At 48.2% G+C, this 18901-nt stretch overlaps 1 long non-coding RNA gene across 1 annotated transcript in view; it reads left to right on the top strand.

The window, feature by feature from the left end:
* The window catches only part of LOC140400054 (uncharacterized), a 155026-nt gene that overhangs the window by 75409 nt on the left and 60716 nt on the right, over positions 1-18901 (top strand). Inside the window, exon 4 of the long non-coding RNA XR_011938012.1 lies at positions 17726-17802. This is a non-coding gene — a long non-coding RNA (uncharacterized lncRNA). The remainder of the gene's footprint in view (positions 1-17725; positions 17803-18901) is intronic.

Here is an 18901-nt window from a genome sequence, read left to right as displayed (position 1 = left end):
TCTCACTCCCAAACACACTCCCAAACACACTGTCTCACTCACACACACACTACCAAACATACTGACTCACTCACGCACACACTCCCAAACACACTGTCTCACTCGCACACACACTCCCAAACACACTGTCTCACTCACATACACACTCCCAAACACACTGTCTCACTCACACACACACTCCCAAACACACTGTCTCACTCACACACACATTCCCAAACACACTGTCTCACTCCCAAACACTGTCTCACTCACACACACTCCCAAACACACTGTCTCACTCACAAACACACTCCCAAACACGCTGTCTCACTCACACACACACTCCCAAACACACTGTCTCACTCACACACACATTCCCAAACACACTGTCTCACTCCCAAACACTGTCTCACTCACACACACTCCCAAACACACTGTCTCACTCACAAACACACTCCCAAAAACACTGTCTCACTCACGCACACACTCCCAAACACACTGTCTCACTCACACACACACTCCCAAACACACTGTCTCACTCACACACACACTCCCAAAACACAGTGTCTCACTCACACACACTCCCAAACACACTGTCTCACTCACACACACACTCCCAAACACACTGTCTCATTCACACACTCACTACCAAACACACTGTCGCACTCACAAACACACTCCCAAACACACTGTCTCACTCACAAACACACTGTCTCACTCACACACACACTGCCAAACACACTGTCTCACTCACAAACACACTCCCAAACACACAGTATCACTCCCAAACACACTGTATCACTCACACACACACTCCCAAACACACTGTCTCACTCACACACACACTCCCAAACACTGTCTCACTCACACACACACTCCCAAACATACTGTCTCACTCACACACACACACTCCCAAACACTATCTCACTCACACACACACTCCCAAACACACTGTCTCACACACACACACATTCCCAAACACACTGTCTCACTCACACACACACTCCCAAACACAATGTCTCACTCACACAGACACTCCCAAACACACTGTCTCACTCACACACACACTGCCAAACACACTGTCTCACTCACAAACACACTCCCAAACACACTGTCTCACTCACACACACACTCCCAAACACACTGTCTCACTCACAAACACACTCCCAAACACACTGTCTCACTCACAAACACACTGTCTCACTCACACACACACTCCCAAACACACTGTCTCACTAACTAACACACTCCCAAACACACTGTCTCACTCACACACACACTCCCAAACACACTGTCTCACTCACACACACACTCCCAAACACACTGTCTCACTCACACACACACTCCCAAACACACTGTCTCACTCACAAACACACTGTCTCACTCACACACACACTCCCAAACACACTGTCTCACTCACACACACTCTCCCAAAGACATTATCTCTCTCACAAACACACTCCCATACACACTGTCTCACTCACAAACACACTCCCAAACACACTGTCTCACTTACACACACTCCCAAACACAGTCTCACGCCCAAACACACTCCCAAACACACTGTCTCACTCCCAAACACTGTCTCACTCACACACACACTCCCAAACACACTGTCTCACTCACACAGTCCAAAACACACTGTCTCACTCACGCACACACTCCCAAACACACTGACTCACTCCCAAACACACTGTCTCACTCACACACTCACTCCCAAACACACAGTCTCACTCACACACACACTCCCAAACACACTGTCTCACTCACACACACACTCCCAAACACACTGTTTCACTTCCAAACACACTCCCAAACACTGTCTCACTCCCAAACATACTCCCAAACACACTGTCTCACTCACACACACACTCCCAAACACACTGACTCACGCACACACTCCCAAACACACTGTCTCACTCGCACACAGACTCCCAAACACACTGACTCACTCACACACACACTCCCAAACACACTGTCTCACTCGCACACACACTCCCAAACACACTGTCTTACTCGCACACACACTGCCAAACACACTGTCTCACTCACACACACACTCCCAAATACACTGTCTCACTCCCAAACACACTCCCAAACACACTGTCTCACTCACACACACACTCCCAAACACACTGTCTCACTCACACAGACACTCCCAAAAACACTGTCTCACTCACACACACACTCCCAAACACACTGTCTCACACCCAAACACACTCCCAAACACACTGTCTCACTCACACACACACTCCCAAACATACTGACTCACTCACGCACACACTCCCAAACACACTGTCTCACTCGCACACACACTCCCAAACACACTGCCTCACTCACATACACACTGTCTCACTCACACACACTCTCCCAAAGACACTGTCTCCCTCCCAAACACACTCCCAAACACACAGTCTCACTCACACACACACTCCCAAACACACTGTCTCACACCCAAACACACTCCCAAACACACTGTCTCACTCACAAACACATTCCCAAACACACTGTCTCACTCACACACACATTCCCAAACACACTGTCTCACTCCCAAACACTGTCTCACTCACACACACTCCCAAACACACTGTCTCACTCACAAACACACTCCCATAAACACTGTCTCACTCACGCACACACTCCCAAACACACTGTCTCACTCACACACACACTCCCAAACACACTGTCTCACTCACACACACACTCCCAAAACACACTGTCTCACTCACACACACTCCCAAACACACTGTCTCACTCACACACACACTCCCAAACACACTGTCTCATTCACACACTCACTCCCAAACACACTGTCTCACTCACAAACACACTCCCAAACACACTGTCTCACTCACAAACACACTGTCTCACTCACACACACACTCCCAAACACACTGTCTCACTCACAAACACACTGTCTCACTCACACACACACTCCCAAACACACTGTCTCACTCACACACACACTGCCAAACACACTGTCTCACTCACAAACACACTCCCAAACACACGGTTTCACTCCCAAACACACTGTATCACTCACACACACACTCCCAAACACACTGTCTCACTCACACACACACTCCCAAACACACTGTCTCACTCACACACACACTCCCAAACATACTGTCTCACTCACACACACACTCCCAAACACTATCTCACTCACACACACACTCCCAAACACACTGTCTCACACACACACACTTTCCCAAACACACTGTCTCACTCACACACACACTCCCAAACACACTGTCTCACTCACACAGACACTCCCAAAAACACTGTCTCACTCACACACACACTCCCAAACACACTGTCTCACTCACACACACACTGCCAAACACACTGTCTCACTCACACACACACTGCCAAACACACTGTCTCACTCACAAACACACTCCCAAACACACTGTCTCACTCACACACACACTCCCAAACACACTGTCTCACTCACAAACACACTCCCAAACACACTGTCTCACTCACAAACACATTCCCAAACACACTGTCTCACTCACACACACATTCCCAAACACACTGTCTCACTCCCAAACACTGTCTCACTCACACACACTCCCAAACACACTGTCTCACTCACAAACACACTCCCAAAAACACTGTCTCACTCACGCACACACTTCCAAACACACTGTCTCACTCACACACACACTCCCAAACACACTGTCTCACTCACACACACACTCCCAAAACACACTGTCTCACTCACACACACTCCCAAACACACTGTCTCACTCACACACACACTCCCAAACACACTGTCTCATTCACACACTCACTCCCAAACACACTGTCTCACTCACAAACACACTCCCAAACACACTGTCTCACTCACAAACACACTGTCTCACTCACACACACACTCCCAAACACACTGTCTCACTCCCAATCACACTGTATCACTCACACACACACTCCCAAACACACTGTCTCACTCACACACACACTCCCAAACACACTGCCTCACTCACACACACACTCCCAAACATACTGTCTCACTCACACACACACTCCCAAACACTATCTCACTCACACACACACTCCCAAACACACTGTCTCACACACACACACATTCCCAAACACACTGCCTCACTCACACACACACTCCCAAACACACTGTCTCACTCACACAGACACTCCGAAAAACACTGTCTCACTCACACTCCCAAACACACTGTCTCACTCACACACACACTGCCAAACACACTGTCTCACTCACAAACACACTCCCAAACACACAGTCTCACTCACACACACACTCCCAAACACACTGTCTCACTCACAAACACACTGTCTCACTCACAAACACACTGTCTCACTCACACACACACTCCCAAACACACTGTCTCACTAACTAACACACTCCCAAACACACTGTCTCACTCACACACACACTCCCAAACACACTGTCTCACTCACACACACACTCCCAAACACACTGTCTCACTCACACACACACTGTCTCACTCACACACACACTCCCAAACACACTGTCTCACTCACACACACTCTCCCAAAGACATTATCTCTCTCACAAACACACTCCCAAACACACTGTCTCACTCACAAACACACTCCCAAACACACTGTCTCACTTACACACACTCCCAAACACAGTCTCACTCCCAAACACACTCCCAAACACACTGTCTCACTCCCAAACACTGTCTCACTCACACACACACTCCCAAACACACTGTCTCACTCACACACTCCAAAACACACTGTCTCACTCACGCACACACTCCCAAACACACTGACTCACTCCCAAACACACTCCCAAACACACTGTCTCACTCACACACTCACTCCCAAACACACAGTCTCACTCACACACACACTCCCAAACACACTGTCTCACTCACACACACACTCCCAAACACACTGTTTCACTCCCAAACACACTCCCAAACACACTGTCTCACTCCCAAACATACTCCCAAACACACTGTCTCACTCACACACACACTCCCAAACACACTGACTCACGCACACACTCCCAAACACACTGTCTCACTCGCACACACACTCCCAAACACACTGACTCACTCACACACACACTCCCAAACACACTGTCTCACTCGCACACACACTCCCAAACACACTGTCTCACTCGCACACACACTGCCAAACACACTGTCTCACTCACACACACACTCCCAAACACACTGTCTCACTCCCAAACACACTCCCAAATCACTGTCTCACTCACACACACACTCCCAAACATACTGACTCACTCACGCACACACTCCCAAACACACTGTCTCACTCGCACACACACTCCCAAACACACTGTCTCACTCACATACACACTCCCAAACACACTGTCTCACTCACACACACTCTCCCAAAGACACTGTCTCACTCCCAAACACACTCCCAAACACACAGTCTCACTCACACACACACTCCCAAACACACTGTCTCACACCCAAACACACTCCCAAACACACTGTCTCACTCACAAACACATTCCCAAACACACTGTCTCACTCACACACACACTCCCAAACACACTGTCTCACTCCCAAACACACTGTCTCACTCACACACACACTGCCAAACACACTGTCTCACTCACACACACTATCCCAAACACACTGTCTCACTCAGACACACACTCCCAAACACACTGACTCACTCACGCACACACTCCCAAACACACTGTCTCACTCACAAACACATTCCCAAACACACTGTCTCACTCACACACACACTCCCAAACACACTGTCTCACTCCCAAACACACTGTCTCACTCACACACACACTGCCAAACACACTGTCTCACTCACACACACTACCCCAAACACACTGTCTCACTCACACACACCCTCCCAAACACACTGACTCACTCACGCACACACTCCCAAACACACTGTCTCACTCGCACACACTCCCAAACACACTGTCTCACTCACACACATACTCCCAAACACACTGTCTCACTCACACACACACTCCCAAACACACTGTCTCACTCACACACACACTCACAAACACACTGTCTCACTCCCAAACACACTGTCTCACTCACACACCCACACAGCAGTAAGCAGTAAAATAATCATTATATATCACAGAGAGACAGTGAAGTTAACACATACACACAGATAGAGTCATAGATAGACTATGACTCTGTCTTATAATAATCTTTATTGTCACAAGTAGGCTTACATTAACACTGCAATGAAGTTTCTGTGAAAAGCCCCAAGTCGCCACATTCTGGCGCCTGTTTGGGTACAGGGAGGGAGAATTCAGAATGTCCAAATTACCTAACAGCTCGTCTTTCGGGACAATCGCCCTATGAGTGTGTGTAGTAACCTCTGTGATAGTAACCACTGTCTCTCTGCGATATATATTGAATATTCTACAGCTTATTGCTCAGTAACTGGTGTGTGAGAGAGAGAGAGAGAGTGCGTGTGTATGAGAGATCGTGTGAGAGAGAGAGTGTAAGTTTGTGTTAACCCTCACTGTCTCTGTGCTATATAACTCGTATTTCACTCTCTCTCACACATTCTCTCTCACACACACTCATACACTCTCTCTTCACACACACACACACACCAGTAACTGAGTGATAAAATATGCTTTATATATCACAGAGGGACAATGAGAGACAGTGTGACACACACTCACTATTTCTCTGGCAAACACTAACTCTCACACACACTCATTCTCTCACACTCCTAGTCCCTCTCTCTCAGACTGCCTCACACATGGACACACCAGTCACTGAGCAGTAAGCAGTTAAATATGTGTTATATATCGCAGAGGGACAGTGAGGGTAAAACACACTCTCGCCACTCTCACACTGAAGTAACTGAGCAGTAAGCAGTAAAATATATTATATATGATAGCCAGATAGTGAGGATAAACACACTCGCACACCAGTAACTGAGCAGTAAAATATGTGTGAAATATCACAGAGACAATGAAGGTAAAACACACACACACTCACGCAGACTATTTCTCACACTCATACACTCTTGCAGACATAGTGACACATTCCCTCGCACACACTTCCTCACACACACTCACATATTCACAAACTTTGATATTCACACACTCTTTGACACAACAGTAACTGAGCAGTAAGCAGTAAAATATGCATCATATATCACAGAGACCGTGATGGTAAAACACACTCTCTCTCTCACAGACACACACACCCCAGTAACAGAGCAGCAAGAGTAAAATATTTGTTACATATCAAAGAGTGACAATGTAAAATAAAGAGGCTCACTCGCTCACACACGCACTCTCTCACACACACCCACTCTCTCACAAACACACTCACACACACATCCACTCTCTCTCACACACCAACCCTCTCGCGCACACCCACTCACACACACATCCACCCACTCTCTCTCACACACCCACTCTCTCTCTCACACAGCCACTCTCTCTCACACACACCCACTCTCTCTCACATGCACCCAGTCTCTCTCACATGCACCCAGTCTCTCTCTCACGCACCCAGTCTCTCTCACACACACCCACTCTCTCACACACCCACTCTCTCACACACACACCCACTCTCTCACACACCCACTCTCTCACAAACACACTCTCACACACATCCACTCTCTCACACACACCCACTCTCTCTACACACACCCACTCTCTCTCACACACACCCACTCTCTCTCACACACCCACTTCCTCTCACACACACCCACTCTCTCTCACACACACCCACTCTCTCTCACACACAGGCACTCTCTCTCACACACACACATCCCCTCTCTCTCTCACACATACCCACTCTCTCACAAACACACACCCACTATCTCTCACACACGCACACACACTCTCTCACACACCCACTCTCTCTTACACACACCCACTCTCTCACACCCACCCACTCTCTCTCACACCCACCCACTCTCTCTCACACACACCCACTCTCCACACACACCCACTCTCTCTCACACACACCCACTCTCTCACACACACCCACTCTCTCTCACACACACCCACTCTCTCTCGCACACACACCCACTCTCTCTCGCACACACACCCACTCTCTCTCGCACACACACCCACTCTCTCTCACACACACACTCTCTCTCACACCCACCCACTCTCTCTCACACACACCCACTCTCCACACACACACACTCTCTCTCACACACACCCACTCTCTCACACCCACACCCACTCTCTCACACCCACCCACTCTCTCTCACACCCACCCACTCTCTCTCACACCCACCCACTCTATCTCACACACAACCACTCTCTCACACACACCCACTCTTTCTCGCACACACACCCACTCTCTCTCACACACACCCACTCTCTCTCACACACACCCACTCTCTCACACACACACCCACTCTCTCTCACACACACCCACTCTCTCACACACACCCACTCTCTCTCACACACACCCACTCTCTCACACACACCCACTCTCTCACAAACACACACCCACTCTCTCTCACACCCACCCACTCTCTCTCACACACACCCACTCTCCACACACACACACTCTCTCTCACACCCACCCACTCTCTCACACCCACCCACTCTCTCACACCCACCCACTCTCTCTCACACACACCCACTCTCTCACACACACCCACTCTCTCTCACACACACACACACTCTCTCTCACACACACACACACTCTCTCTCACACCCACCCACTCTCTCTCACACACACCCACTCTCTCACACACACCCACTCTCTCTCACACACACACACACTCTCTCTCACACACACACACACTCTCTCTCACACGCACCCACTCTCTCTCACACACACCCACTCTCCACACACACCCACTCTCTCTCACACACACCCACTCTCTCACACACACCCACTCTCTCTCACACACACACACACTCTCTCTCACACACACACACACTCTCTCTCACACCCACCCACTATCTCTCACACGCACCCACTCTCTCTCACACACACCCACTCTCTCACACACACCCACTCTCTCTCACACACACCCACTCTCTCTCACACACACCCACTCTCTCACAAACACACACCCACTCTCTCTCACACACACACCCACTCTCTCTCACACCCACCCACTCTCTCTCACACACACCCACTCTCTCTCACACACACCCACTCTCTCACACCCACCCACTCTCTCTCACACACACCCACACTCTCTCACACACACCCACTCTCTCTCACACACACCCACTCTCTCACACCCACCCACTCTCTCTCACACACACCCACTCTCTCTCACATACACCCATTCTCTCTCACACACCCCCACTCTCTCACACACACCCCCACTCTCTCACACACACCCCCACTCTCTCTCACACACACCCACTCTCTCACACCCACCCACTCTCTCTCACACACACCCACTCTCTCTCACACACACCCACTCTCTCTCACACACACCCACCATTTTCACTTGCCTTTAATGTGACAGGTGAGCCTGCTTGGTCCCCACGATCTCACTTGCTTTGTTATTCAATGTTACATTTCTGATAATGACTCCAGCTGATGATTTAAGATCTCACTGCATCCGTTGAAAAAAATTACAGAGGTTTGTCCTGGAACTCGCCCTGCTTACTCTTCAAACGTCTTTGACATTTTGAGGGTTTTAAACATTCATTTGCCAGTAATTCCCTGTATGTAACACCCAGGAAATTTGACTCCTGATTGCAGTGGCACAATTTATAAACCCACCCCTCAAATAATCATCGTTGTGCTGCTTTGTTCCTGTTTTCAGCTTCTTCATGGGTTGTTCACCAGAGGCCCTGGAGTTCACTCCAGCACTGCTGGCAGCTGCAAAATGGAGGAATCTCTCTCGGGCCCAGAACACGTGATGTCAGCGTACGGGGCGTGTGACCTGCTCGCTGGCGCCGCCTCCGGCGGGAGGACTCCAGAATTTGCTGAACAAAACAGGCCCGGGACAACGCACTGACATCAGGAGGAGCCAGTCCTACTTGCTGGGCTCCGGACCTGCGCACTACTTGATAAGAGACACATGCGCGGAATGGCCGACAATCTCAAACGTCCATCATGGTTGGCATTTGTAAACACTAGTCGTGACCATTGGCCATTCCTTCCGCGATCTGGATAACTACCACCCTCCTGAAACCTTCATGAGATCGACCCACAGGTCAGGTCCCTGAGCTTGAAAACCCCAGTCCTATCGTATCCTTGTCTCTATTCGCCGAGGCACAGAGTTTAAGAAAAGGCAGGTTATGCAGGAACTGTATAAAACATTGGTTAGGCCTTAGCTAGAGTAATACTCACACACACACTGTATCAGAGAGTGAGTAAATCCCACACTTACACACTGTATCAGAGAGTGAGTAAATCCCACACTCACACACTGTATCAGAGTGAGTAAATCCCACACTCACACACTGTATCAGAGAGAGTAAATCCCACACACACACTGTATCAGAGAGTGAGTAAATCCCACACTCACACACTGTATCAGAGAGTGAGTAAATCCCACACTCACACACTGTATCAGAGAGTGAGTAAATCCCAAACTCACACACTGTATCACAGAGTGAGTAAATCCCACACTCACACTCTGTATCAGAGAGTGAGTAAATCCCACACTCACACACTGTATCAGAGAGTGAATAAATCCCACACTCACACACTGTATCACAGAGTGAGTAAATCCCACACTCACACACTGTATCAGAGAGTGAGTAAATCCCACACACACAAACTGTATCAGAGAGTGAGTAAATCCCACACTCTCACATATTACAAGACACTCACAGTTCCTGAATGAATCCCACACTCCCGCACAGTCTCTCTGTGCTGAAGGGTCCCTCTCACCGACAGCCAGGTGACTTTTCCCGGTGGATCTTTACACATTGACAAACTGGGACTGGAGCCATTCTTTCTGAAATGTATTCCTTGTTTGCAATATGATTGCCATGATGTGGAGATGCCGGCGTTGGACTGGGGTGAGCACAGTACGAAGTCTTACAACACCAGGTTAAAGTCCAACAGGTTTGTTTCGATGTCACTAGCTTTCGGAGCGCTGCTCCTTCCTCAGGTGACTAAATCCTCTCAGACTGTATCAGAGCATAAGTGTATTCCACACACACACACTGTATCAGAGAGTGAGTACACCTGAGGAAGGAGCAGCGCTCCGAAAGCTAGTGTCATCGAAACAAACCTGATGGACTTTAACCTGGTGTTGTAAGACTTCGTCCTGTAATATGATTGTAATCTGAGGTTTATGATTGGTGCAAAATCCTAATTCTGATTCGTCTGTTTTTATATCCAGTCAAATGAACGGAACATAACTGGTTGTCCTCATTCTCACAATGTCCAATCACAATCATTCCTTTCCCCATTCCTCATTAGCATAGATGTGAGGCTCTGTCTATTTAATCAGCGCTCGGAAGGGGTTTGCTTTATTTCTGGGTGATATTGACGATGGCTGACGAGAAGAAACCAACATCGAAACCAGCTTCCAAGAAGGGAGCCAAGAAAGTCATTAAGAAACCGGCAGTAAAGGGCGGCAAGAAGCGGCGAAGGTCGAGGAAGGAGAGTTACTCCATCTACATCTACAAAGTGATGAAGCAGGTTCATCCCGACACCGGCATCTCCTCCAAGGCCATGAGCATCATGAACTCCTTCGTCAACGATATTTTCGAGCGCATCGCGGGTGAGGCTTCCCGCCTGGCCCATTACAACAAGCGCCACACCATCAGCTCCCGGGAGATCCAGACCGCCGTGCGCCTGCTGCTGCCCGGGGAACTGGCCAAGCATGCCGTGTCGGAAGGGACAAAGGCGGTGACCAAGTACACCAGCTCCAAGTAAAACTGTTCTCAAACTCATCAAACCCAACGGCTCTTTTAAGAGCCACTCACAACTTCTGGAAACCAGCCAAACCATAATTTTTTAAATTACTGGTTTATTTCTATTATGAATAGCCAAACCTGTTTTAATAGCGTTTCACTAGAACAACATCCTGTGTAATGCCGAGTTATTGTCCTGTCGATCTTTGTGTCTTGTCTATAAAGTCCCATCATTTAGTTACTGCTCGGTGACTCTTTGGCCTCTGACTCGTTCATACTCGGCGCTGTAGCTGGATTTGGAGAGAATAGAACTCCAAATCCTCCTTTTGCATTTATGTTCGGGTTTACTCTCAATAATCGATCAGTTTATTTGGAGCACCCCGGTGGTGGGAAAACTCCATTTCAATACTGACACGAGCTCCAAACTGCTCCCTCCACTTTTAACACTGAGGAAGCGGGAGCAGTCTACAATGGGAACAAATGATATTGTTTGCAGATGGCTCTAAATTAGACACTGCCGACGGCTGAGAGCGTTTTAAACAGCAGCCGGATTAAACCTGTGGAGTCCGTTAACGTTTCGGATCTAAATGTCCCTTCTACAGATCTTAAACGTTTCTCTCCACAGATTCTCCCAGATATGCTGAGTTTTTCCAGCATTTTCTCATTAATTCACATTTGCAGCATCCGCATTATTTTGCTTTAATTTATTTTGGGTTTGTTCTGTTAGAGAGAAAACCTGAAATCAGAAACTGACCGATAAAGGGAAACTGGACTCGGGAAAGAGAGAAAATCCAACAATCTTATACTCAAAACTCAAATGATTTATTCACATGTTTTACGGTCCATTCAATTTTATCTCTTATCTTTTCGCGCTCTTTTAAGCTTTGAAATAAATATTCGGTTGGAATCTGAACATTTGGCGCCCAAACCTTCCGCCCTCAGCACCGTGGAGTCTCCTGATTGGTGCTTCAAACAGACATCTGATTGGCCAGTTTGTGGCAGGCTCCACAATGTTGTTCAGATAACCAATCAGCAATGTGTGCACCGCCAATCCTCCTGAAGCTATAAGAGAAGTGAATGTGGGCGGGTTTCCTCATTCTGTGTGAAAGTGATTGTGAGATTGGGAAATGTCTGGAAGAGGAAAGACCAGCGGTAAAGCTCGGGCCAAGGCCAAGTCTCGCTCCTCCCGGGCTGGACTGCAGTTCCCGGTGGGCCGTGTTCACAGGCACCTGAGAAAGGGCAACTATGCCCAGCGTGTGGGGGCCGGAGCCCCGGTCTATCTGGCTGCTGTGCTCGAGTATCTGACCGCTGAAATCATCGAGCTGGCCGGCAACGCGGCCCGGGACAACAAGAAGACCCGCATCATCCCCAGGCACCTGCAGCTGGCCGTCCGCAACGACGAGGAGCTCAACAAGCTGCTGGGAGGGGTGACCATCGCTCAGGGCGGGGTGCTGCCGAATATCCAGGCCGTGCTGCTGCCCAAGAAAAGCAGCGCTGGCGCCGGCAAGAAGTGAAGCGACCATTCTTTCATCTAATAACCCAAAGGCTCTTTTCAGAGCCACTCACTTTATCTGAAAAAGGGTGACCTGTTCCCGATCCGCTTAGTGCCGTGTTTGTGAGAATTTCCCTGAGACTTCCGGCTGGAATGAGCTTCCCCTGGATTGTTGGTATTTACCGGGGGACGGCAATTTTTAGCGGGCAGGCTTTCCTAAACTGACCATTTATGTGCAATGGGTGAGCGGGGTTTCAGATTTCATTCCCGCTCTCATTACAATGTTCACTATGTGCGGTTCAGGTCTGACTTGGGAGAAAGCTTTTGTGATTCAGACTCTACAGCAGATTCATGTCGCCTTGGAATGTGAAAAGAGAGATCAATGATGGGAAATATTGGTCTATTTTAACGCTACACTGCCTCCTTACTCGTAAACCTGCTGGGTACATTATGCTGCTGCCATTCTCAGGTCAGTGCTCTCAATGTGAGGATTTGGGCGGCTCTTAAAAGAGCATTTGGGTTTTGTTAAATTGTCAAATGGATTTCCTCAGCCGCCGAATCCATAGAGAGTGCGGCCCTGGCGTTTGAGAGCGTAAACCACATCCATGGCGGTGACGGTCTTGCGCTTGGCGTGTTCAGTATAGGTGACCGCGTCCCTGATCACATTCTCCAGGAAAACCTTCAGCACCCCGCGAGTCTCCTCATAGATCAAACCCGAGATGCGCTTGACGCCGCCACGGCGAGCCAAGCGGCGGATTGCTGGTTTGGTGATGCCCTGGATGTTATCACGAAGCACTTTGCGGTGCCGCTTTGCTCCACCTTTGCCCAGTCCTTTGCCTCCTTTCCCTCTGCCAGACATGATGCTTGTTCAGTCAAATCGCTGCCGAATGAGAGACGAGCTGCTGCTCTTTCCTTTATTATACAGCCCGCCCCGACCTGACTGAGAGAGAGAGGCGGGGAACAGACTGAGTGACAGACAGAGCAGTGAAATGTCTTTGATCAGCCAGCTCCTCCTCCTGCCTGCTCCAACCCACATTTTATATTCCAAACAGAAGTGAAAAGAGCGCGCTGAACAACACGTACAACTGCAACATGATGGGCTGCACAGTGGTCAGCACTGCTGCCTCACAGCGCCAGGGACCCGGGTTCACTCTGACCCTGACATTGTGTGTCTGTGTGGGTTTCCTCCCACAAAGATACGCAGATTCGGTGGATTGGCCATGCTAAATTAACCCTTTGTGTCTCGGGGTGTGTGTTAGGTGGAGTTGCGAGGGAGTGGGCCTGGGTAGGTTTGCTCTTTCAGAGAGTCGCTGTGGACTCGATGGACTGAATGGCCTCCTGCACTGTAGTAATTATATGGGAAGGATCTCGGTGTTGCTGGACGTGGCGCAGGTCTGGCCCATTCCCCAGTCCTGCGCGCAGCAGTCACCCGAGCCACCATCAAGTTCATCTGGAGATCACAGGGACCCATATACAAACAGAAGGGACAGCATGTACAAATCTCTGGATAATGGAGGGAGAAACATACACAAGGCCAGCCTCCCCGATGTTCACCTTTGTGTGTGACTACATCAAGCTGTGCGTGTACCCCCAGTACACAAACACCAAGTGTCACTAGGTACTGAGGTTCTACCTGTCCCCGGTGTTACGAACGATGTGTCTGGCCTCATTGCCGCAGGATGCTCTGGTAGTTGGACCATGTCGTAACACCTGTCCCTCATGGTAACATTTGTTCAGGAAAACACCTTTGACCACAAGGTGATCAAGCAGTGGTCTGCACGTAATGTCCTCGAGGCCCTTATGGAAAAAGAGACGGTGGATCATGTCAGATGGTTCCCCTGAGCAGACTCTCAGAGGCATCTGGCAGATCATCTCATCACCAGAACTTTCAAACACGCACCAAGCCCCAGCTTGGCTGGTGGTGAGCAGGGCTCTCCCGGCAGATCCTTCATGCACTCCCGAAGTCTCAACGCCGTCACACGCTGCCCTCGAAGTGGCTGGGGGGGGGGGGGGGGGAGGCGCGAAATGGTCACTCACCTCCATGTGGAATGTGCCTTTCCAAATAAGGTCTGGAGAGTGAAAGTTCATGGATGACACCAAGGTTGGTGGGAGTGGCAGAGAGTGTTGAGGATTGTCAGAGGATACAGCAGGACATACATAGGATGGAGACTTGCGCAGAGAAATGGCAAATGGAGTTTAATCTGGACAAATGGGAGGTAATGCATTTTGGTAGGTTTAACATAGAGGGGAAATATACCGTAAATGGCAAAACTCTTAGGAATATAGAAAGTCGGAGAGATCTGGACACGCAGGTCCACAGATCTTTGAAGGTGGCAATGGAAGTGGACAAGGTTGTCAACAAAGCAGACGGAATGCCAGCTTTCATTGGACGGGGCATTAAATATAAAAACTGGCAAGTTATGCTACAGCTGTACAAAACCTTGGTAAGGACGCACTTGGAATATTGTGCACAATTCTGGTCGCCACCTTACCAGAAGGCTGTGCAGACTTTGGAGAGGATGCAGAGGAGGTTTATCAGGCTGTTGCCTGGTCTGGAAAGTGAGCTTTATGGAGAGGCTGAATAGACTCGGACTGTTTTCATTAGAAAGACGGAGATGTGATCTGATAAAGGCCGACCAAATTATGAGCGGCATGGATAGAGTGAATGGGCAGGCAATCTTTCCCAGGGTGGAGGGGCCAGTCACCAGGGGGCATAGATTTAAGGTGTACAGGGTAAAGTTTACAGAGGATGTGCGAGGCAGGTTTTTTTACACAGACAGTGGGGAGAGCATGGACCGCGTTGCCAGGGGAGGTTGTGGAAGCAGATACATTACGGTGGTCAAAAATCATCTTGACAAACACATGGATCGGATGGGTAGAGAGGGATACGGCACAAGGAAGTGCTGAGGGTTTTGGCAAAGTTTGGTATCATGACCGGTACAGGTTTGGACGGCCGAAGGTCCTGCTCCTGTGCTGTATTGTTCTTTGTTTGAGAGATGCAGTGGGATTTGTCCAGGTTCAGCCCGAGCAGCTCTGTGACACAGGAATCTGTGCTCTACGGGCTATTCCCAGGGGGGGACACTGAGACAAACATCAACTGCTGCTTGAGGATCATAAACTCGGTGAAAGACTCTCTTTGGTCTGCCTGTAACCTGTTGATCTTCCAGGGTAAAGAATTGTCCTCGACTGAGTGTTGCAGACTGGCACATTCCAAAGTCCAGGACTATGTGCTGAGGGACGCACTCAAGCTTGGGGTACCCGGCACCAAGGCTCAATGGGGAAAGGCCACTGTGTAAGTTCTTGCAGCAAATGTACACCAAGAGGCTGGTAACCGGGTAAAACCCCGGGTCTGTGTGAGTAACACTAAAGAGGGGCTGGTAACTGTGTAAAATCCACCTCGTATGTGTGATTAACACTAAATGTTTAAAATTATTGAAGCTTTACAGGGTGGAACATGACTGATGTAAATATTTTGAGAAGAATTGTAATGTAAATATTGAAATGTGTGTAATGTCCTCATTATCCAACTGAAGAAATTCAAGTAAATCTGGAGCTCTGGAGAAAATGTAAATATTATTGTACGAAACGATGTTATTGTGATGACAATTTGAAATGTTTGACCATGTTTATTTCAAGGGATTTTATAAATGAAGTATATTTTTGAAAATAACTTGTGTGCTTCTATGAAAAATGAAGTCAGCCAGTGAAATGGTAGTTTGCAGAAAGTGTGAGTTTGAGGGGCTGAGTGACAGTGTAATAACAAACAAGCTGCAGGCAATGACTGCAAATTGAATATCTTGTTGGGACAAACACACAGCTACAAAGGTGATTGGTTGAGCCCGAGGGCGCAGGGCCACTTGCAGCCACACACACAGTCCCCCCAACACGGGCTCTGTAGGAGGTTTTGCTCTCTATGCGATGACGGTGAAATGGGGAATACTCCCATTGATTCTCAACGCGGAATTGCTTGGGGATCTGCGCATGCCCGGCGTAACCGCTTGCCTGTCGTCATTCTGAGATTTAGAGCGCATGCGCAGCCCCTCTCCCGCACACTCCATTTGGTCAGTGAGTGGAATCGCTTTGTTGAAGCTGAGGGAAATGTCAATGTCAGGGTCCAGGTCAGCGAGGAAACAGCGTTCTCATTGCAGCAGCACCTCCATTTGGGAGTGTGAGCAAAGCGGCTCAGAGATCATTCCTGACTCGGGGGGAGTTCAGGGAGAATCGGGGGCTGTTTGCAAGAGGCGCAGCGGAGCACGATCTTGTTCCGGGACTTGGAGTGAGCGGGGGGAAGGGAGAGCTCTTTCTGGGCCTGGCTTATTTGTCTGATTCTGGGTTAGGATTTGGAGAGTATTTTCTTTATTTTACTGATTATCAGTTGAAAGAATGGATTGATCTATCATTGACCTCATCTGACCCTAACTTACAAGAAATTTGTTTTCTTCTTCCTCGTTCAACAGACGAAAAGATGAGTTCCAAGATGATGATGATGATTCCTCAGCAACGTGAATGTGCAGCCGTCTCCTTCTAACTGACTGTAAGTACAATATTAATGCAACATTGCACAGACACAAACACAACATCAGCTCCACCGTCACTGAGCAGAAGCAGTCAGATTCGCAGAGACCTCAAGTCCCAGATGAACATGTCCAATCCAACAGTCCTCTTTATCCAATTGAAGAAATTCAAGTAAATCTGGACTTCTGGAGAAAATGTAAATATTATTTACAGATACACGAGAGGGCAGGTGGGATAATTTTCCACAATTCACCCCTACTCTCTCATGGAATGTTGGATCAACTTTTGACAACAGCGTTTCATCTGTAAAGTAATCAGTATAGTATTAATTAGGCTATAGATTCAGCAATCAATGTGCAAGTATCCATTGGCACTTTTTTGTAACTTTCTTAGTTTAAAATATTTCAGAAGCAAAGCACTTGAATAAGGCATTAACAGAAAAATGATACATTTAAATTGTTCTCCAAAGGGACACTTATCAAATTGTCAGGCCATCCTTTCATCTCACAAGTTGTGAACCTTTGGTACAAGTAAAAGGTCGGATAGTACAGCTTATTGAAAAGTGCCGAATTAATCATAAACTTCTACCGAGACACCTCCCAAAACAAAATATAAAATTCCCATCCAAATATCTCTCACAATCTCAGATATAATGGTACAGTGTCATTCTCATGAAACAGACATGGAAATAGATCATTTAACATATCAATGTTATCACTAAAAGTAATAATGGAGGATGAATACTGAATAGAATGTTCACTCTTAACTCACAAAACAGGTATTGACAAGTACAGAAAACACAATAAAATCTTGCACATCAGAGAGGTGGACAGACTGAGATTACCTGTCTTCTCGTGTAAATGTAAATAATATTACAGACGGAGATTAAACCCAGAATCCCATAACAGAGACAGACAGCTACAAATGCAAGCACAGAGACAGAGTGTTAGTGAGTCAAATTAAGTTTCCCCCTAACACTTGACCCATAACTGAGACAGACAGCTACCGTGGAAAACACACACTCACACTCGCACACCAACAACTGAGCAGTAAGCAGTAAAATATGCCATATATCATAAATAGACAGTGGGGGTAAAACACACACTCACGTTTTCTCA

The sequence above is a fragment of the Scyliorhinus torazame genome, chromosome 24 (assembly GCF_047496885.1).
Source record: "Scyliorhinus torazame isolate Kashiwa2021f chromosome 24, sScyTor2.1, whole genome shotgun sequence".
Classification (NCBI taxonomy): domain Eukaryota; kingdom Metazoa; phylum Chordata; class Chondrichthyes; order Carcharhiniformes; family Scyliorhinidae; genus Scyliorhinus; species Scyliorhinus torazame.
Note: the sequence above shows the minus strand (reverse complement) of the source record. Positions and strands in the feature narration are given on the sequence as shown.